Raw genomic sequence first — 21,968 nt, 5'->3', positions numbered from 1 at the left:
GGACGGCGGCAGCCCCGGCACAGCCAGCCCCGGCAGGAAGCTTGCGTTGGTGCTGGTCTTGGCAAGGCCGGTTTTCACCCGCAGTCTGAGCTGTTGTTTTCAACAGCTGGGGTGTCTGAGCCGCTTCACTAGACACGTGGACACACACGCTACACACAGCACAAACAAGCACTGCCCCGACAAAATCGCTACTTCTAAATGAACGCAGGGCTAATCACTAGTATTTCTAGTCCCATCTGACAACTGTGTCAGCTCACTTCTCAGTAACACCAGAGATAATTGAATTATTAGCGTGTTTTTGGTAGCGTACAGATAGCTGAAGCAGTGGCTGAGGGATTGCATTACAAGGTTTTAAGCATCTAAACTCTTGGTTGAACTTCCCAGGGCTAACTCCAGCTCCGATTCCCCAGCATCCCTGTATTACCCTGCCTGCGGCGAGCAGCTGCCGAGTCTTAAACCCTCGGCGCTGTCTCCTTTGCAAAGAAACTCACTTCTTCCAGGCTAAAGCAGGACACCTCTCTTTTCCTGGGCATGGATGTCCTCTTGTGGTGGGCCAGGCTATTGCACTACGCCATGCACGAAGCAGTGAAACTAATGTGCCTCTGACTGCCTTTGTTTCAAAGGATTAATTCAGTGTCTTCTCCTGGGTCCTGTCTCTCGGCTGACAAACAGTTTGGCCTTAAAGCTCATCTTCTTAACCTTCACTAAGCAGGAGGCAGTATCCAGCCGTGAATGGAGTTAGGTGTTTCAGGAAAAGCATTAAGAAAGCTTGGAGGTAGATGTGCCCTTCACTTTTTTTTTCCTTCCCCGATACAATCTCCTATTTCTAGCAGGGTTGTTTCCAAGTTACAACAGTGTGACAGGGAAGGATCAGGCCTTTTTTTGAATCAAGAACTTTCCACAGCCTCAGAGTAATGCTAATAAACCCCTGGGACATGAAGCACAAATACAGAGGACCCAAGGACTGAAGCTTTTTCAGTCCTGCTGATGTTTGTAGTATCACAAGTGCCTCTTGGCTGAGTCCTTTGGTTGCTCAGTTTCTGGTTGTTCCCGAGACCCCATAAAGGTGAGATGAGGTAGGTGGGATACGGAGTGAAATGGCTTCATGGGGGAGCATCTGCGGGGGCTGCTTCCCAGCAGCGTGTTCACGGGTGGTGGGCAGGAGAGACACCTCGGGGTCCTGGGCAGGTGCTTGGGACCATCCTGGTGTTAGCAAGATTGATGTAGGGACAGACTGCATCCAGAAACAAGCTCAAGAGAGATAATTGTAAAAAAAAGATTTAGAAAGAAATGTCCAGGACCACATCTGCTATCAGTTATACCAGATCAAAAAAGCAGTAGTTTCACTGAAGTCCTGTGAGCTGAAGAGGGGAATAAGACCTCCAGACACTGAGTCATGCTGGTCTTGGAGGAGAAAAACCAAGTTTCTGTGACATGCTGAAGTAGCTAAAATTGCCCTTTAGGAACATCTGTCACGTACAATGTGTTAGCAAGAAATGTGCAAGATCGAAGCCTGCTCTCAGCTATGCCAGTCTAAACCAGCAGCAGCGTCAGTGAACTCAGTGCAGTTACGTGAGTGCAAATGTGGTGTAAAGAGCAGGAGCAAGCTCCCCGATTCGGGGTTTCCTAAAGAGAGGAAATAGCATGAACTGTCTGTAGAAATGCATTATACATACATATATATGCACACGCACATACATAAAAGCATATATATTTTATATATAATACGTATTATGAGTATGCATTATATATATATATAATTATACATCTAATATGTACAAATCCATAGATAAGATTTACAGCTGGGTGTAAATGATGAGGGGTATGCAGGATCCCGTCCCGTCAGGGCGCCTTTCCCCATCAGCCTGGGGGTCCCCAGAGAGGGATGCGTGTGGCCCTGGCGGGGCAGCTCTGCTCGCAGGATCAGCCATTTCCCCAGCGACCGCGGGGCGCCACTCTGCACCGAAATAATCGTCACGAGCCGCCGCCGGGCGGTGAGCAGGTCGCAGGCAGGAGGCATGGGTGAAAAGCAGCCAAGGTCCACTCCGGTGTGAGGAGACCAACAGGTTTTCCTTTTCCTTCAGCAGCAGCAGGACCAAACTCTGCATTTAAGCAGTTTTTGAGAAATGACAGAAATACACAAATGACAGGGCAGTCACAGTCAGGCTGACAACGTGCCCTTAATTTGGGGTACTCTGGGAGGAGAACATAAAAACCACATAATAACCTGGCAAAAGAGTTGTAATTACATTCCCATGCTTAGAGGGAACAGTCTTCTAGGTGCAAAGTCGTCAAAATGCTGAGGGAAGTATTCGATTTAATTTTTAAAGGATAAGGTATTTCTGCAAGGAAGTCTTGGGAGCTTTTGTCCAGTGATGTTTCTTCTTGGTAAAAATCTAGATTTGTCAATGAGGTAGCAGAACAGCTCAGATCCCCGATCAGGTATGAGTTTTAAAAGATTGATACTTAAAGTCTCCAGGCGCCCAGCTACTGATATACTGTGTTTCCTTCAGGGATTTTTCTTCTGGAGAAGGTACAAAGTACTCTATACGAGTTTTTGAAATGTTGAACAGTTTAGTCACAATGCAACCTCTAAAGAGTAATTCTTCTTTTAGAAAAGAGTTTTCACACAAAAATGACTTGCAGCCCATTGGAATTGGAGTTGCTCTGCTTATATTTTCATGCCATAGAATATCTTAATAGCTTGTAAAATTGAAGTCGTTTGGGGAAACCTCTGCTGTGCCTGAGGAACGAGGGGGAAAAGAACCAGGAATAAAGGGTATTGTGAGCTGGACGAGGGCCTGCAGGCCTTGGCCGGCAGCTCGGTAGCAGGCTTGGGCAGCACAGAGCTGCACCAAACGAGCCCAGCCTGGCTGCACGCGTCACGGGTACGGCCACGCGCCCCCGAGGCGGGAGCGGCGGCGGCGGCTGTGGCGGTGCCCCTTGGCGTCCGTTGTGCCAGGCTTCGCGCGGCAGCGGCAGCCCGGAAGGGCACCCTGCACGGTCCCGGGGTACCCCAGCAGTTTAAAAATTGACGTTTTTGACTGAGCAGCTGCAGGGTACGGAGAACACTGCTTTGCAGAAAAATTGTAATGAAGGATTGGATTTGGTCTCATTCAAACTGAAACAAACCAAAAAGAAAAAAAAAGAACTATTTAGCACAGACCAGAAGCCATCTATTTAGGCCTGCTGCTAACCTCGCGGTGCAAAGGGCTGCCGCGAGCGCGCTGCTACGGGACGGTCGCCCCCTGCGCGAAATAGCAGGCAAACCTAAACCCTCCCTGTCATTTCGGCTAATGTTCTCCTCCTGTGAAATAGCTAATCTTTACATGCTTTGGCCTTTCCCAACACATCCTGGTTCAGAAGTTCAGCAGCTTCAAAGTTGCATCTGATCATTAACCCTGAAAGATCAGAGATTACTTAAGAATTTAAACCGCATGTTTGAGATGGTTGGGACGCACAAAGTTCAGCTACAGATCTGACACCAAATCCTGAGACAATCTTCAAAAAGTTCAAGAGGGAGATTCAGATTCAGGGCTTTGCTTCAGCCTTTTGTTGTCTGTAAATATCCAGCCAGCTTTTTACAGAAACAGAAATGTTTCCACTGCTAAAACATTGTCTGTCTGCAAAACCAGAAAGCCTGTGGACATTTTGAAGAGACCTCTGCAGCCCTCCATGCTGCTGGGATTGAAAGCCCTGCGCGAGTCCTCCTTTCCCAGCTCTTTGGCTAAGCTGGAAAGACGATCGCATCCAAAGCGCTTGGCTTTCAGTGAAAAGGCTCTGGGGTTCCTGTGGGTGTTGAACCAGGCTGCATGGGACATGGCTTCATTTTCCTGCAAATGCTCTCCTCATTCATCTGCTCTTGTTTTCAGGCAGAATTTAAAAGTGGTTATTTTTTTTTGCAAAAGGAAGTCTGAGCATATTCAAACTGCATTTCACTTTGAGAATAGTGTAGGTTTGCTTGCTTAGTTCTTTTTAAAGCTGCTTCCATGAGTTTTGGGTGTTTCTGGCAGCGCACAGTCTTTGGTAAGTATGGCCTGGCTTACAGCTCCTGAGACTTCAGCTGGAGAGAAAACAGATTTCAAGTAAAAGTCCCATAAGTCACAGTTCTTCAGTTATACCAGAGGCTTTGCTGGAAAAATACTCTTTTCTGATGCATTTTCGCTGTCACTCTTATTCCTCATAAGATATGTGTGAGAGACATTGCTGTTTGTGACCGTGTTATACATAAAAGACAGAATCACCACCTATCATCACGGTTAGTTTTCTTTTCCATTTGTTTTCATTTATGGCTTTCAGTGTCACAGAACTGTAGGAGACCTTAGGTTGGAAGGGACCTCCAGGTGTCCTCTAGTCCACCCTCCTGCTCAGAGTGGGTCTGACTAGATCAGGGTGCTCAGGCCCTCGTCCAGCTTTTTCTAATATCTCCAAGGATGGAGATTTGACAGCCTCTCAGGAAAACCTGTTCCTGTGCTTGAGCACACTCATGGCAAAGGCTTTTTTTTTCTTATATTTATTCATAATTTCCCATGTTGCACCTTATGTCTGTTGTCTCTAGTCCTATCACTGTGCACCTCCAAGAAGAGCCTGGCTCTGCCTTCTCCATCCCTCCTCATTTGCCCGTTGAAAACAGCAGTAAGAGCCCTCTTTTTTTTTTCTCTTCTTAAGGCCAAACAAACTCAGTTCTCTTGTGCCTCGTGTGTGCCAGCCCCCCAACCATCTCGATGGCCTGAGTTGGACTCGCTCCTGTACATCAGCATCCTTGTCCTGGGGTGCCCAAAGTGGACCCAGTGCTGCAGATGTGGTCTCACCAGTGCCAAACAGAGGGGAGGAACCAGCACCCTTGGCCTGCTGGCTGCACACTGCCCCTGCAGCACCGCGTGCAGCTGGCCGGCTTTGCTGGAAGGGCGACGGCGGAGCCATGCTCAAGCCAGCCCAAGCACACAAGAGCGGCGCAGGGTGGCAGGGGTGCGGCATTTCCCTCTTCGCCTGCTTGGGCAGCGTGAGCCGCTGGTCTAAGTTAAAGGTTTTGGAAGGATCTTAAAGAGTGCCAAACAGCAAATACATTGGCATTCTCCTTGATGAGATTTAACCTTAATGCAACTCATTAGTCCTAGCCATGGAAGTTCTGAACTTGATGGTGCCAAAGGATTAATTTAAGTCTAAATTCCTCAGGAACAAGCTCAAAGAAAGGGAGCTGCAGGTCACTTAGTGAAGGAAGCATGTTAATGTAGCCTCATCTGTAACGCCAGTCTATGCTGCAGCTGGGAAGCAGGTTCCTGCTACGGCAGTGGGCTGAGCTCAGGCCCCTGTGGCGCGCAGAGCAAACCGGATGCGAGCCGCAGCCTCCGAGCCCTGCTCACAGCCGTTCTCCTGGAATGCAGCAGCAGGTCGGCTCCGGACAGAGCGGAGCCACTCTCTGATTGCTCAGGAAAAACTCTCAAAATACTTGGATTCAGGCATGAGCACAGGTTGTTGCTGCTTTTGTTTTTCTGTTGTTTATATTGCTTCTACTTAGCAAATTCTGAAAAGAGGATAAATTTGGATTTGTGCTTTGTTAGGAGCAGGCTGGGGCTGCTACCTGTTTACTGTTGTCTAAGTTCAGGTCAAGGACATCTGACATAGACACAAACTGCTCTTTTTATTTTCCGTCTCCTAAAACTGTACCATATTGCCTTAGCAGGCTGGCATGTATTCAACACTGAAAACCAGACGTTGCCAAATTTCTAGTGGTTGCTCTTGATGTTTTATGCTGTTACCTTAACAGAAATATGCACGTCATTTCTTTTGTAAAAACAGCCAAGATTTACTCCCTCAACGTGGGTCATCTCTGCCTTCAGCTGCCTTGCTCTCAGCAGCGATGTCTATCTCAGAAATGTTGCCCTCAGCCTTTCGCATGTGGAATTCGGTAGATTATTCCATAGCAACCCAGAGTCCTTCCAAGCCATTTGTCACCTGGGCACCAAACAGCTTCTCATTTTGTGCCTGTGAAAACATTCACCCGAGTATTTTTGCCAGTAAAATGACTTCTTTTTTCCATCACAGTTGCAGGCATTAAATTGTGTTGCAGAATTGTATTGCAAATACAAGGTTGTGCATGTGCATGCAGAGGGAACAACGCTGTAAAGTTAGCTGTGGGCAAGTAATAGAAATGTGGGAAATGTTCTGGGCAGTTGATTGTTTCACTTGATGCATGCACAGATTGCAAGAGACCTTTGGAGAAATGGAAATATGGGTACTCTGGGATATGGACTTCACATGTTTAAAATGAACTCCTAAAACAGTAAGCAACTGTGGCAAGTAACATGGCCCATTGCTAAAAGCTTGGAGAGCTGTGGCGACTTCACTTGGTGGCTGCGTTTCTGCTGTATCCTGAATTCCTGGTGCGAGGCGCTGGAGCTGTTGGTGCTCCACTGCGGGCTCTGCAGCAGCGCCAGCCTCGCCGCCGCCGGCCACTCGTGAGAGCAGCTTGCGCCTGAGTCCCCGAACACCCTCTGCTCCCTGTGCAAACACCAAGATTTTAGCACAGATGCGCAGTGTCTTCGGTGCTAAGCCCACCAGGGACGCTCTGTCGCCTGCAGCAGTGCTTGCTTAGGCCTGGCACTCTGCCGTCTGCCAAGCAGTTCAGCTTGCGATGCCGGCCGCACAAGCGCGGAGCCGGAGCAGCCGGGGCTGTCACGGCCAGCCCGACCCGCCGAGCACGTGCACGGCCACGGGGCAGCAGCTCGCGCCGCTCCAACAGGCGCCGTGGCTTCGGCGAGCGGCGCTGCGGGGCCGAGGCGGCCGTGGCAGGCAGGACACAGGGCCGAGGTGGCCGCGGGGCTGCACCGGACCAGGAAGCGGATCGGCACCGAGGCGGCCTGAGCTGCAGCGCGAGCTGCTTTGCAATGGCCGCGGTGTTAATCGTATGTGGATAGGGTCGGCTTAGGAGCCAGGAGCGCCCGTCAGCTTCAGCAAATAAGCACCTCCGTGTCCAAGAGCAGCAGCACCGTACAGCTCCTTGAAAACGGAGCCCGAATGAGCAACACAGGGACTCTGAGGAGGTGGGAGAGTTTCCCCAAGCCTCTCTTTCAAGAGTTTGGCAATGGTCCAGCGTTATTTTACTCTGCAAAGCTGCAAAGCCTCATCTTCTGCCTGGTCCCCCGGGATTTCTCCCCGGCAGGGCTCCAGGGCACGCTCGTCTGGGACGGCCCGGGAGCAGGGCTGGCAGCAGCAGGGGCAGAGCCCAGGGCAGCCGGCCAGAAGCCCTCGGGTCTGCACTTCTGGTGCCTTAAAAGCCCTTTAAGTAATGGAAACGCACTTCTGGGAAAGGCCTTGGCCGGCAGGAGCGGCGTGGGGCCGGGAAGCGCTGCCGGGGCTGGCGGGCAGCGCTGGCTTTCACGGTGCCGTGGCGGGGAGCAGCGCGTGCTTGCTGCGCTCGCACAGACGCCCCGGGGCCCGGAGGGGCCGCGGAGCCGCGTGCTGCGTGCTGCGTGCTGCGCTGGGTGCGGTGGCATCTCCCCGGCTGCAGCTCCGCAGAGCTTTTGCCTTATCTCGGTTTCGCGCATACTTTGCTAACAGAAGCCCCCGAACCAGTCCTGCCGCTGCCTGCGGCGCCATGTGGGCTCTTCAGCCTCCGTCCTTTCAGACATATGTAACAGATACACATGTTTTTTTCACTTCAGGGATTTAGAAGAGAAAGAAGGCTGGGAAGGAGCTGCTGTCCAGTGAGCATTGCATTAAAAGTGAGCTAACATAGCTTACCAGTAAAAGCGTGCTTAGCAATACGAGCTGCCACCCAGCAGCACTCGCACCGTGCTCAAATCGAGACCTCTGTCAGACTGCCAAGGATGCCGTAAGAAGCGGCGACACCTTGCAGGGCCCAAGGCTGTCACGGAGCGCTGCCGAGGAAGGCTGCTGGCGCCAGAGCCGTGTAGACCGGGCTGCGGAAGTCTGTGAGAGCCGGTTGAGTGTTCCCAATCCCTTCGGCAGGGCGTGGGTAGCTGGAAGCAATAGTTACCAAGCAGGACGGGCACTTTCACAGCCTCCTTTATTCTCTCCGTGTTTCTGAATAGCTCAGATGTTGATTGGCTTGTGAATCTGGATACACTTTGCTTTTTTGATCAAAAAAAGGGCTGAAGATTTTGCTATTTTAATGAGGGTGGCTTATTGTCTTCCATATGTGTATGTATGTGTTGAGTGGCTCTACCCTGCAACTTTGAATTAGGAAAAATAAGCAAAATTCTTCTAGCAACTTTCTGAACATTTATTTTTTTCTTATTTGACCTTCAGCTGGAAAAGAAGGTGCCACATTAACAACCCTGTTCTCAGAAATACAGTAAAACAGCAGGAAGAGAAGGGATAGATTATTAGTGGCAGCTTGTTTTTGTGGGCCAATCGTTGTAACTGAAATGTTGTTTCCTTAATGAATCGCAAGTGCAAATGCAACCAGTGACAGAGCTAGCCACGTGTTCGCAAGCACAGGGCTCAGGCTGACTTCTTACGTTGTTTCACAGGCCCTGCAGAAAGGTGACAACTACCTCTGGAAAACAACCAGCCATTTACCACCATATGCCGTGACGCCGAGCAGTCAAGGGCGTGAAGTGGGAGCTATACTGGGCCCACGTGTTCCTGCAGGGAAAGGGGCATGGCTCCTCCGCCGGCGCTCCGGGAGTCTGCGGTGCGCCGTGGCCCCACCGCAGCGCCTCGGGCAAACGCGGCACTGCGAACACGGCGGGTCCTTTCTGTGCGGGCTCAGGTTAGCTGGGAGATTGGGAGAAAAATGTCTCTAGTGCAAAAGCAGGTCTATATTGAATCAAGACACCGAAAAGCACTTGGTGTTCCCTTGCAGGTTCCTTGTATCGATGCTGAGCTCCTAAAATAAGCAGCACTGTCAATACACGAGCTTCGTGCCACCCTGTGTTTCTGGCCTGGGAAGTGCTCTGCCCAAGCGAGATGAGCAGTGCTTTTTGCAAGATAACACTGCTTGTTGTTGAGATCAAGCCATCCCCAGGAAGGCTCAGAGGTGCGTAACCGTGACATGCAAACGTGCAGCCAGCTCTTAGCCGCCCTCTCCTGCAGCTGCCATTCTTTGATCGCGTTCTTCGTCCCTGTCACTTTTGTCAGAGTTTCCTGTACTGTCCTGATGCCAGAGCATGTGAAAACTGGCAGAAGAGTTGGTTAAAGCAGCAGTACAAGTGGCAAATGTACAGAGCAAGGGTTACAGCTCCTTCAGGCTTTGGTGCCTTAGCTGGGAGCCACAGCCGCTCTGCATGGAGAGCAGACTGGACCTTGCTCCGGCCTTGCGTTGGCATGTTGTCCGACATTTGGGCAGGAGAGACGGCTTCACTAGGGCCCTGATTATATAGAGGGTTTTATTTGTTTCTCCCGTTATAAATATCTTGGTTGCAAACAGGAGCTTTTCTATACTAATACAGATGTGTTTGTTAGTTGTAAGTTGAAGGTGGTTTCAGTTACATTAATGTAAGTGTCTTATGCCAGTATTTCTTTTCCTTCCTCCCAGAGGAATAAACTATATCAGTTCAGAGCCGTGTTTATGACAGTCTGCAGTTTTGCCTCTTCCAGCATCATATAGGCTCTTTCTGCACTAAGCCAGGGAGAAAGCGGAGGGAGCAAAACAACCCGCTGAGCTCCCCCAGCGGACTGCCCCCGCCGGATGAGCGCGTTTCTTGCGTGCGCTGCAGCAGCCGCGCCGGTGGCGCCAGCTCCCGTTTCCCGGGCACACAAGGGCTCGCGCCCCGCGCCGAGCTCGGGGCCGTCGGCGTGCTCTGGCTCCGGGGCCGCCGCTGAGCCTGCCGGTCGCTGGGAGAAAGGTTGTGGCAGACCGTGGCTTTGAAGCAAGCACAGCCTTAGCGCTAGGCATAGCCTCCCGCGGGAGCACCAGGCATGCTGAGCCGCTTTGTCCGAGCTAAGGATGGACGTGGAGTCGCTCGGCGGAGCACCAGAATTAGACTCGCAAGGCTGAGTTAGCAGGTTTCCAGCTCACACTGCTGCAAACAGGCTAGGGACAGGCTGGGGTTTATTTTAAACAGTCCTCGGGGCTTTGCTCTTCAGCAGCGCCCCAGGTCCGCCAGGGCACCAGCAGCTCCAAAGGTGAGGATGCGCCGTGCGCCAGCAAAGGCCCTTCGCAGCCGAGGTAAATATCCAAGTGCCGGCGGCGGGTTATGAAACGGGGCTGTGTTCTTACTGAAAACACAGAGAAAAACATTGATAAAGGATAAAGTAAAATCTGAGCTCAAGTGTATTGTATCCAGGTTATTTGACTGCAAAGGTCCGTGCTGCACAGGGAACGTGGGCCCCTTGGGGAGCTGCAAAACCCGCCGCGTCCCTTCTCCAGGCCACGGGAGGCAGAGAAGCAGCGTCTGCCCTTTGCCGAGGCTGAGTATTCGGCACAGGGAGGACGGGGAAAATGCCCCTGCACCTCTCAGGAATTTTCCAGAAAAACTGGTTTTCACTGGAAACTTGAAGTTGTGAAATATCTTCACAAAGTTGAAATCTTACAGTGAAACACCTTGGAAGTAATTCGGAAAAAATTGACTATTCCCTCTCATTTGGTCTGTCCTCTTTCCTTTTAATCCTACTTCTAGGTCTAATTTCAAGTATTATATTCGTTCGGCTTTGTTTGATTTCAGTTTTTATCATTTAAGCCTGAGTTTCCAGTTCGTCTTATTGGGCTGGCTAGCTTTGTTCTGACGCGGGGCTGACAGGCCACTGCGCACTGTATACAAGACCTGGCGTTAACCTGGGATTTTGCATGTGTATTTTCCTGAACTATAACCCCAACTTTCGCCTGAATCTCAGATGCAGTTAGAGCCAGTCAGTCCTTTACAAAACACCTTGAAACGAGGCTTTATGGTGTCTGAAAGGACAGCCACCCCCATTCTAACACACTAAACCTTGTGAAAATTAACAGTGACTAACCACAGCCTGGCCTGGGTCCCAGCAGTGCTCGCTCTACAGCCCTGCAATGGCATCAGACCTAAATTTAGTGCAGGGTTTGGGCTCATATTTGGGAATGTGACAATGCAAGAGCCCAGCTTATTGCTGCCTTCTCTGTTAAGAGTTGGGATTGGTGACGGGGTTGACAAAAGCCAGTACTTTGCGTTTGTTTTTGCCGTCACGACTAGTCCCTCTGTTACGGATGAGGTTAAAGGTAGGGTTAGGGCCACCATTAGCCCAAACTTGTTCCCAACGCTACTGCTAATGTAAACTGCTATTTACCAAGTACTCATAATGACGCAGAAAAGCCCTACCGCTGTGACCACCAAGCCTCATTCCCGTCCTTAGGGATTTGTGTATCCAGTAACACAGCAAATTCTTTAGTTCGTCTTGGCTCCAGCTCTAACCTCGAAATCTTTGCGTATCCATCTCCAAGCTGCCCGTGCCCTGAGCAAAAGGAGATCTCAGGTTTTCCCCCTGCTGTGCCCTTCTCCATGAGAGACCCATGCCTGATACGGACCCCTCCAAGCCCTCTGCTTGCTGACGACAGCCGTTCGTCTGAATTTAAAAAGCTGCTACGTGCCAGTGGCACTGATGCACCTCAAAGAATAGCTCAAAGCTCTGATGATACAGCCTCTACAGCAGGGCTGCTGAGCCGGTGTCAGTGCTGGGAGGTATAAGTCACTCTGTGACTGCTTTGTAGATCTATTTTTGTTTTAGAAAAAGCACAGTTTAAAAAAAACCCAAAACTGTTGTATGACTTTACTTAATGACTTTGGGGGTCAGAGGGACTTGCACTAAAGACAACAGTTTGTTCCCAGATCTGAAGCACTTGACGAATTGCTGCAGGTCCAGATCTAGAAGATAGCCCAAGTGCTTCCTGACCCAGCGTTTTCCACAAGACGGTAGGGAATGACTTTCCCAGCAGAAGCAAGCACAGTGTAGACAAGATGAATGGCTCATTTCCTCTTTAATGCACCACAGAAACAATCTTTTATTAAAAACTATGCTTTAGACTGCAGACCAAGAATGAAAAGGCAACAGTCACTTTTAAAGGTCATACGTACAATTTCTTTGTGGCAAGTTTGCCTTCTGTGACTGACAAAAGCAGGACAGAGCAAGTGTCTTCCAACTGCTCTGCATTAAAAATGAAGCAGCATTACTTGGAGGAATGGCAGGCCCCACCAGAAATAATACAGGCTGCTGACGGTTGTGCTTGCACAATAAAAAGCAGCTTCCCACATTGTCAGAAGAGTTTCTCCTATATAGAAATAAATAAGCATTAATTGTATGAAAATGGTAATGGCAAAGAAAGAGAGATAAATCATATTGCTCCATTGTAAAAATACTCTGTGGCTTAAAAATGTATTCTTGTTTCTCATATGTAAGAAAATGTGTGTGTGTGTGTGTGGGGGGGTGCGTGCGCGCACGCGTGCGCGCCTGTGTGTGTATGTGTATAAACAAGATAGATAGGCATATCTATATATAGCTATATGTAATTATATGCATGTGTTGTACACATGTCAGTAGCTAAAAATACTCAGTAATCAGACGTTCTCCTAAGAACAAATGTTTGATGGGATGCACTGAAGGCTGTTGTGTAAGATTTTCCTAAATATCTTTTACATACATGAGCGTTGTAACTTAGCAACCACTGCTGTATGCAGCGAGGACAATATTTCAAAGGTAATTGTAGCTGGCCTTACTAATGGCCCCTATCATGGCTTCTGAATGCGTAATTGAGCCAGACAAGAAGAACAGAGGCTTTAATCAAAAAACCCGTGCAGCAGCTGGCCACGAGCGAATCGGAGGTGCAGGGGCAGGCTCCCACTTTGATCGCGGTCTGCACAGCAAAAGAGAGATTTAGCTTAAGAGCCTGAAATGTTCAAACTGCCTTTCCCCAGCTGAAAACCGAGCAGAGCCGGTGAGAGGGATTACAGGCACTTCTAGCAGGACAGTGTCGTTTTTCATGGAGGAGCTACAGGCTGAGGCAATGCGCCAAACAGGGAGCTGAGGGCAGGCGTTTCTGTTCTGGTGTTGCTGCCAGCTATTATCTGTTAACTCTAGTACCTGTTCTATTGTCATTACGCATCATATATTCTTCTGCTCGATGACAGGCATGCACGCAGAGCCGCACGCCCCTCGCGGGTACTGACGCACGGGCGAAGCGCGGCGGTCGGTACGCAAGGGACCGGTCCCCGTCCCCGTCCCCGTCCCCGTCCCAAGGGCAGCCGCGGCTGGGCCGGGGACGCAGCCGTGGCGCTCGGCTGCCGGGCGCGGGAGCTCGCTGACGCCCCAGCGCCGCTGCCGGGCCCAGGGGCACGCGCCCGTTCAAGCACCTGTCTTGAGCCCGGCCCAATCCGGATACCATGTCAAGCAGCACCGGCCGGCGGTCTGCCGTAGTCCTAACGACCCTGCGGGTCGAGGGAGCGTTGGAGGCTGCCAGACGTTACTCATACTTCTGCGACTGTCAGGCTCTTGGCTGATGAATATATTGGCTGCAATATTAGTATAGGGTTACATAAAAGTAGAAGCATTTTATATAAGCCCATTTTATCTGCAAACCTTTTATACTTAGAACACCTATTTCTTTCGGAAACACTAAAACCGTGTTACGTAAGAGCTCGTTTAAATCCTTTGGCTTAGGGTTTTGGAGGGGGAGGGGTTGTTTAATGCACACTACATTCAGGGTACATTTTATATCAACGCATTAGTATGCAGCTGGTCTTGCAATGCTTTTTGCCTTCACTCTACAATACCTCAACAATGGCAGAATACTTTGCTACAGGGAAATTTTCCTCTTCCCCAGAGCTGTGTTCATGTTTGGAAATTTTCATTTGTAATGCTCTGGATGTTTTGCCAACACAGCAGAGACGGGAGCTCAGCGTTGCTAGCTGAACTCCTTAAAGTACGTAGTGTTACAACATTGGGAACATTACTGACATCACTTAAATGACAGTAATGTAATTCTCAGAAATCTGCTGCACATTCAGAAAGCATCTGACTGGAACCGATTATTTAGCAATATGAAGAGGCTGACTTACCGTGTTGTTGGTATGGCAATATTTTCTGATGAATTAATTATTCCCCAAGGCCTCCCTGAGGGGAAGGGAGGAAAAATGGTGGCAATGGTCACAAAATACATATGTAACTGCACAGCAGGCAGCTGAACTACTTTGGATTTATGTCCACGTGACTGCAGAAGTTGGCCTTAGGGCCAACCTTGCTGCTGTACCACCATCGTGACAAGATTTGCTTCCCATTATATGCCAGAACGACCTGCTTCGTTTTACATTAGTTCGATCACATCCATGTGCAGCCCAGGGGACCTGATGCCCTCCACCCCTTGCTTTCCTGGTGTTAGGAACTCCAAAAACGGAGAAGAGGAGGAAGCTCCTGCCGCGAAGCCCTCGCGGCGATGCTGCCACCCCCAGACCTCTCTGTTGGCCAAAGCCATGGACTCTGAGATGGCAATGATGTCAGCGCTTTAGTTACAATAGGCTTCACTGATCTTCCCTCCCCTCCGGTCAGCCTGGGCCAAATCTTGCTGTCTATTCTTTAATTTTCCACAGTGTTTCTGAAAGCAAGGCCATGAATCACCCCAGTTTTGCAGCCCTCGGCCGAAGGGAAGGGCCGGCCCCGCAGCTGTGCAGCCAAGCCCTGCGCCCGGGTAGGGTCTGCGCTACCCGGCGCCGCGGCGGCAGCAGCCCCCCCGCCGCGTCCGAGCCCCAGCGGTGGCCGTGTCCGCAGGAGGGACGGCGGGGCGGCTGGACGCGGCCGCGGTCGCGAGGGAGTGCTGGCTCGGTGCCGCGCGGCCGCCCTGCCCACCGCTGCCCGTCGCGGGGCAAATACCCTAAGCAAATTCTTGTCGTACTTCACCGAGCCAGACAGTGTAAATTGGATTAAAGTGGTGCCTGGAGAGATTTGCAAGCCAAACATTTAAAGCGAACATTAGATCGAGCTGGTCGATAGCTGGTAATCGGAGTGCCCCTTTCCCTCCCCGCGGACGCGGGGGCACCGCGGGGCACGGCCCCGGCAGCGCCGTCGGGGCTGCTTCGACTGCAGCGTGCCCGAGGCAGGCGCTCGAGCTGGCTCCTCGCAAGGGCATGCCACTTCCCAGGAAAGTGCCCCTTCGGAGCAGGCACGTCTGCGGCACTCGGCCATGTGCGAAGAGCAGTGTCAGAGGCAAGAGGCTTTGCCCTTGCCTTCCGCTGATCTGAATGGGAGCTTCAGCTCCTAAAATAGATGCCAAAATTCATGTCAAATCCTGCAACAATGAAGAACTTGAGCTTAAAAATATATGATGTATCCTCTCATTTCTACTAGGAAAAATACGTGCTAGGGCTGACTGTGAAGGTTTGGGCACCCTCTCGCTCCCATGGGAATTGCAGGGGAGGATCTGTCCGTCACCTACCTGTGCTCCGGGAGCAATCAGGCTGCTAACTCCAGCTAATTATTTCATCTTTAAGTACTACATCACCTTATATTATTTCTTACCTGTCATAAAAGTCAAGTGATGTAGTCAACATCTGCGAACTATTTGGATAGTTTTATGGACGTGGAGGGCAAAGCTGTCTCACTGAGCATGGAATAAGAGAAATCGAGCCTAGAGGCAATACTAGTAACACAGGCGTCCCAAGACCCCGGATGAGGCAGCCCGCTGATCAGAGGAGTAGCCGGCACACACAGCGGGAAAGCTCAGCGAAGCCCCGCGCGGCTGCTGCAGGACCTGGCAGTGGCAGGCAGAGCTGGGGCCAGCGATGACCTGAGCCGTGTGCCTCTGCCTAACGGGGCGTAAAGCTACAGAGCAGTGCCCAGGCGGTTTTAATCCATAATTTGGAGAAGACCGGGTGACTGCAGAAGAATTGCTCTGCGTTATCGCGGGTGAGCTCATCGACACTGGTGATGCAGTCCTCACCAAGGGACTGTTTTGCTGCTGTCTGATTCTGCATTTCGCTGAAAAACACTAGTGTTTTGCAGTGCACGTGGCAAATAATTAAACTTGACTGTGGAAGATAAGCAAGCGGATAGCAGTTTTCATCCATGGAAACCAAGACTTCCTACAAAGTAATGTTTATTTTGTCTTAAAGATTAAACCAGTTTGTTTTAGCATGAGTTTTGCAGTGGCTCAATGAACTCATGCACTATGGGGCTAAGCCTGAGGTCACGTTTGCTTTTGTGCTGTGCACGCCTTGGCGAGGGAGGCGTTTGCTCAGGGTGCAATGTACAGCTCTTACCTCCCTCTCCTGAATCCGCCCCCTTCTCCCTCGCATCCGCGGCCGGAGCACAAAACCCTGACAATTCCCACGCAGGCAGCCGGCAAAGCCAGCTCCCCCGTGGCTCGCGGGACGCGTCCCCGCTGCCGGAGGGCAGCCCGGCAGTGGCGCCGCGCGCGGCCGCCGGTGCCTGGGGGACGGGGCGGCCGGCAGGAGCAGAGCAGGCTCCGGGTCGCGCTTTGTCGCCCGCTCGCAGGAACCACGCGTCGCAGCCCCGAAGCAGGCTGCCGTCAGCGCCACCGAAATGCGGCTCCCTGGGGGCAGCCGCACTGCGAAGCAGAGCTTGGTCCTGCTGCTCGGCAGTGCCGTTGTTAGGTCCTAGCCGTTAAATAACGCCATTGGCAGACGGAGGCGTTGCGAGGATGGTTTACGACCTCCGTCTGATGAACACGGGAGAGCAGGCAGGTGTTGACAGAAGGGGAGTGAGCACGTTTGCCCAAATAGCCGCATGAGGTTGTATTTTGGGGAAGGCAACATTTCAGAGTGCAGTGGGAAGAGCTGCAGCGCCTCTGGCCCGGGGCTTTGTTGTGGGCCCCAAAACGGCTGAGAAACACGGGTGTTTCCCCCCAAACAGCCCTGACAAAAGTGCATGTTTGACAGCCTCTCTGATCCTAAGTCGCCCATTTTCAGGCGATGCTGAACTGCTTCTCTGTTATGAACTTTCCAACATCCTGTTTTCACCACGGCTATTTTAATCTTCCTATTTCTCATCATATTTTTCCTGCTGCCCATGCCAATGCACACTGTAACTCCTGGCAGCCCGGCTGGAAATCTGCTCCTCTGGCGGCGGCGGCGGCGCTGGCGGCCGGGCGCGGGCTGACCTAACCACGCGCTCGGCCCCGAGTCACCGGGAGCCACGCAGTCCCGAACCTGCTCTGTGCACTTCGATATCCTCCTGCATGAAGGCTGAGGAAGCAAAAAAAATGTACTTTGTTGCTCATATAATTATGGCTTTATCAAGACAAGAGAAATTACGCAAGGTACTGATTAACTATCAAAGTAGGAACCATATAACACGTACGGCCACATTCCTCCATGGTCTCCGCAGCTAGCGGTGCATTTTCAACGTAAGCCTGCAAAACGTGAGCCTCCTGGTTGCTGCTCAGCTTGTCACTCCCCACCGGGGTTTCAGGGTTCATTTTGCTCCTCGGGTTCTTCTGTCCCAGATGACACATCTCCTCTCTCTCCTGCGGGTCCTTAAGCCGATCATGATAAGGTTTTGTACCTTGTCTCTCTGGGAACATCAGTTTTATACTCGAGGTTATGCAGAGAGCGAGGTCGACAGCAGTGTGGCTACAGCTGCCAGCAACGCCCAGAGGACATTCCCACCTACTGCGCAATCCAATGGCTGTATAAAATGGCACCTTGAGCCTTCGGAGGGCTGCGTGTGATGTAAAATTGTGGCACTCCGACACTTTGGGGTCTCTCATCAGTGGCTTCGTGGCTGCACACGCACAAGGCTTCACACTCAGCAAAGCGGGGCTCTGCTCCCTCCAGCCCTCGGTGGAGATCGCCGGCTGCTTCCCGCTGGGGCTGGATTTCCAGTCCCCGGCACGCGCACGAGGGGCCTCCGAGCGAGGGGCTGCCGGCGGCACGGCGCGTGGCCCCAGCTGCCCTCTCGCCGGCACGGCGCGGCACGGCACGGCACGGCGCGGCACGGCGCTGGGGGGGGGCGCGCGTTTCGGTGTCGCGCTCCTCTTCGGCCCAGCGTGACGGTGTTCGGCTGTTACCTAGCCTCTCCCACGATCAAGCGACAGCAGCGCCGCAGCCGGCTCTGGCCTCACCTCCAGGCCAGGTAACTGGCAGGGGGGACCTCACGTGTTAAGGAAGTCACACACAACGATCAGTGCCAGCCTGGGCAAAACAGTGCTTGTAACATGCAGCCTGCATAAAACAAGTAAAAGGAAAATAAAGCATCATGGAAAAGCAGTAAAATGTCATGCATAAATGTCCAAAGGATAATTTAGTACATAGAAGTAACTTAGCCTTTCAATATGTATCAACACTGAACTTGCTAAGAAGCTTCGTAGTGTTAGCAAAAAAAAAAATCTCAGAAAGGCATATATGACACAAAATAAAAAACAAACCCATCTGCTTTCTTAATCATAGGTTTAAAAAATGTCCCTGCTAGCTATCCAGCTATTTCAAGAACTGTACTATTTAAATCTATATCCAAACAGAAACACAGAAGTCATAATAAATCTGTCATTCAGTTCGATGGCTTTAAACAATTAAAAATGATAAAAATTCAAGAAAGACATTAAATGGAAATGTTGTGTTTAAACAGCTACTGACACTGAAGATTTAGGTTCTAATCCACCTTGAATTGAATCCTCAATAATGCTGAATGAGAAAATGACATTTTATTACCAGAGTCTGGTTGCAGAACATCAATACATAAAGTCTTTCCAAGGCTGCAAACTCAAAATGTGTCTGTAAGCGGATTAAGATCAACCATCATGTAAAACAGAAGCTCTAACATGACCGCGCTTGTGCCGCAGAGACACCTTTATCAGCAAGATGGTGCCTCAGAAGGGCTGGATTTATACGCTTCTTGCACCAGTCATGCTGGGATTAGTGTAGCAAAGAGTCCGCCACATTTTACAGCAGCAGAGCCTTGGGGTATGCCTTGAGCAACATGGCAAAATTCACATATAAAGAAAAGCCTGTATTTTATTAGACCTCGTATACATTCTGAGCTTGTCCAATAATCTTTACCCAAGAAGACAGGGCACAACCTACACATCTTGGATTGCACCCAGTCACAAGTAATCACTAGAAGAATATACTAAGCCTAAACCAGACATTAGAAGAAATTTTGAAAAATCAGTTGAAGGCACAAATAATTTGGAAGAATAGCAAATTAGGACACAATGTATCAGCCCTCTGAACCAAACAATTATGAAACAAAACCAAAAACTGAAAAAAAAAAAAAAAACCCAAAAACCCTACCAGCAATCTAGTAATGATTCCTTGCTACAGAAACATCAGTAGAGAGCAGATTAATAGCAAGGGCAGCTTAACCCAAACACGTGAGGTGTGCGGGAGGAAAGGTCCTTCTGCACGCCTCTTCCCGTGTAGCCGCGCTCTTATTCAACGGACCTTCCTTCCAGCTGGTAGCTGATAAATCTGTTAACCCTGCTGTTGTAGCGAGAGATGCTATGGTCAGGGACGGAGCACTGCTGTACTGCGTTGAGTTCTGGGGTAAGAATGAATTCATTATCAGACAGAAAAAATGATAAAAATGTCTGTAATCCCGCCTGAAAACAACACGAATAACACTTGCTTCTTCAAGGCTTCCAGAGGGACATAGCCACCAACGCCTGACAGTATCCGTATCACAGGCGAATGTTTTATCAAAAGAGGAAGCAAAGTCAGGGAGTGTGAATGGGTTGTGCGAGGGAACGATATCACTGGCTCTGAACCCGCACAAGTCAGAAGTTCACTGTCCTGCATCCAACTGCAAAAAAAACCCCATACTTTCTTATTTCATAACAGCTGTAACGTTCTGGGTAGGTGACATAAAGGTTAAAAGTAATTTTGGCTGCAGTAGACCAGCACAGAGATTACCAGAGGAATGCTATTATCGGCGTTCGCTCTAGGAGGCCTGCTTTGCAGTCAGGATGCGAGAGAGAATTTCCAGAGAAAAGAAGATTATATTATGCAACAACTATCGCCAGCTATTGACAAAACTATTTACAGAACGTCGCGGTACCCAGTTATCCCCGTGTCCACGTGCGCTATCACACACATGTACTGTTTGGTGCATGCAAATTTTATTATCACTAATTCCCAGGCCAAAGAAGGAAGCCATTGAGCTTTTCAACAGTCAATATTTTTAGGAGTTCTCAAATAACACTCAGAGTAATATAGATAACCATTTTAAATATAGAGACACTTGAATGAAAGCATAAGCATTCTAGGTATAAATGGTGATCTTGATTATATAGCGTGTTACTAAATACACCACAGCGTTACTTCATGGATTGTTCAGCTTAAGTCTGACGCAAACGGTGGTAGAACAGCAGACAAGAATTTGCAAGATTATGTAAGCGTAAAAATAATTCAAGGAATAAAGACCAAATTGGTTCAGGATTGCTGTGACTATCTTTTGATGAATACAGACATTCTATTATTTAATTATGTGCCAAACCTAACTGAAAGGTTGACAAGCACTTCCAAATCTCAGCAATAGAACAGCAACGTGGTCAGAAATACAGGGAAAAAGGTTTGTGAGAACAGATTCAGTTCAGGGATGTTCTTCCCCTGTACTTGTACCCAGAAATAATCTGCAAAGCAGTGTGCCACTGGATTCCTCAGGGGCCTAATAAAAGTCTCCCTGACTTTTGTAGTATATGTGCCTGTAGACTAGTGACTATGAAAGGTCCACATTTGGAAAAACTTGCTGCCTCTGACTGTCAGAGAGTTTAGAAGAAAGGGGCAGAAAAAAGAACCCCCAGAGCTGCAGAGCAGCATCAGTGCCATAGGGAAGAAAAATTCTGCAAGCAGAAAGCCAGGTAACCCCCCCCCCCCCATACCTTGTAAAAAAAGGCTGTAAAAAACCTGTCCTAAAATAATGCCTCCAGGCAATAAGCCAGACTAAAGTGAGAATTTAGCAGGACTTTCAATTTACATAGCAGGTGAAGCTCTAAGAACTTCTGCAGCACAGCAAACAAAGCCACAATAGCAAGGCAAACAGGAAAACAAGGTAAAAACAAGGTTAAAAGCATGCACTTAAGTACACAAATGTAGCTGTAAGCAGAGGTCTTGTTGCTGCATATGTAGACGTATCCAATTAATTTTCCCCTAACCAGCTGAATAACGAGGGCGGAGATGAAGCTGCGGTGCGGGCTGCGGAGCTGCCGCCTGCCCCCGTTCCAGCGGTTTGGCAGAGGCGGACGGGCGGCTGCCAGCTCCGGCGCACCAGTCGGGCTCCTTGCTAAGGCCGGCAGAGATGTGCTACTCCGGCTGTAATCGTACCGCTGACAGCAGTGTGAGGCAAGTATTATATCAATATATGGGATCATAAACAGTAAATCTTACTTAATTAAAATCAAATACAATTGGGAGAAAGTTAACTGATCATGCCCAAGACCTGTTGCTCAGAACAAACTGTTCATCTTTGTGCCAGTTTGCAATTATTAGATCTCGTATGATGACAGTACATTTAACACGCCCTGTCCTGGTCTGTCAAGTAAGGGTGAACATCATCTCTTCCAGCTCAAGTTAAATATATGTTAAAATGCTGCCTTTTAACCAAAGACCACTTAAGAGAAGAAGAGGTATTTGTAAAAGATGGCTAGTATCTTCATTTCTTTTTTTTTTGTTAAATAAGGGTGTTCATTTTAGTTGGCAAGCACCTTGGTATTGAACAGTGGTGCCTTTATCTGGCTTATACTTTAAGCCTCTTCCATGATTTGTTTTCAGACAGTTCAGTTGTCAGGCCACAGCTGAGAAACTACTCCTATAACTGTCATACTTTCTGCTTCAGGGGTGGGCATGGCTGACAAGCGCAGGGCAAGAACAGCCTTCTGCTCCTGGGAGTGCTCCTTGCAACCCTGCGCTTTCTGCCTGTTCTCCCCAGACAAAACTTGTGCAGTTTACCTAGGAAGAATCAAACTCCATGTTCCAATTATCTTCATTTTCTAGCAGTAGATTTAAGCTTGCATGATCTTTGTGAAGCACTTCCAGTTTCTTTAATCACCTCCACACAGGGAATTACTTCTACTTGAACAGCAAGATGGATGAGCTGTA

This window comes from Apteryx mantelli, chromosome 15 (genome assembly GCF_036417845.1).
Source record: "Apteryx mantelli isolate bAptMan1 chromosome 15, bAptMan1.hap1, whole genome shotgun sequence".
Taxonomy (NCBI): Eukaryota; Metazoa; Chordata; class Aves; order Apterygiformes; family Apterygidae; genus Apteryx; species Apteryx mantelli.
This window is presented reverse-complemented; position numbering follows the sequence as displayed.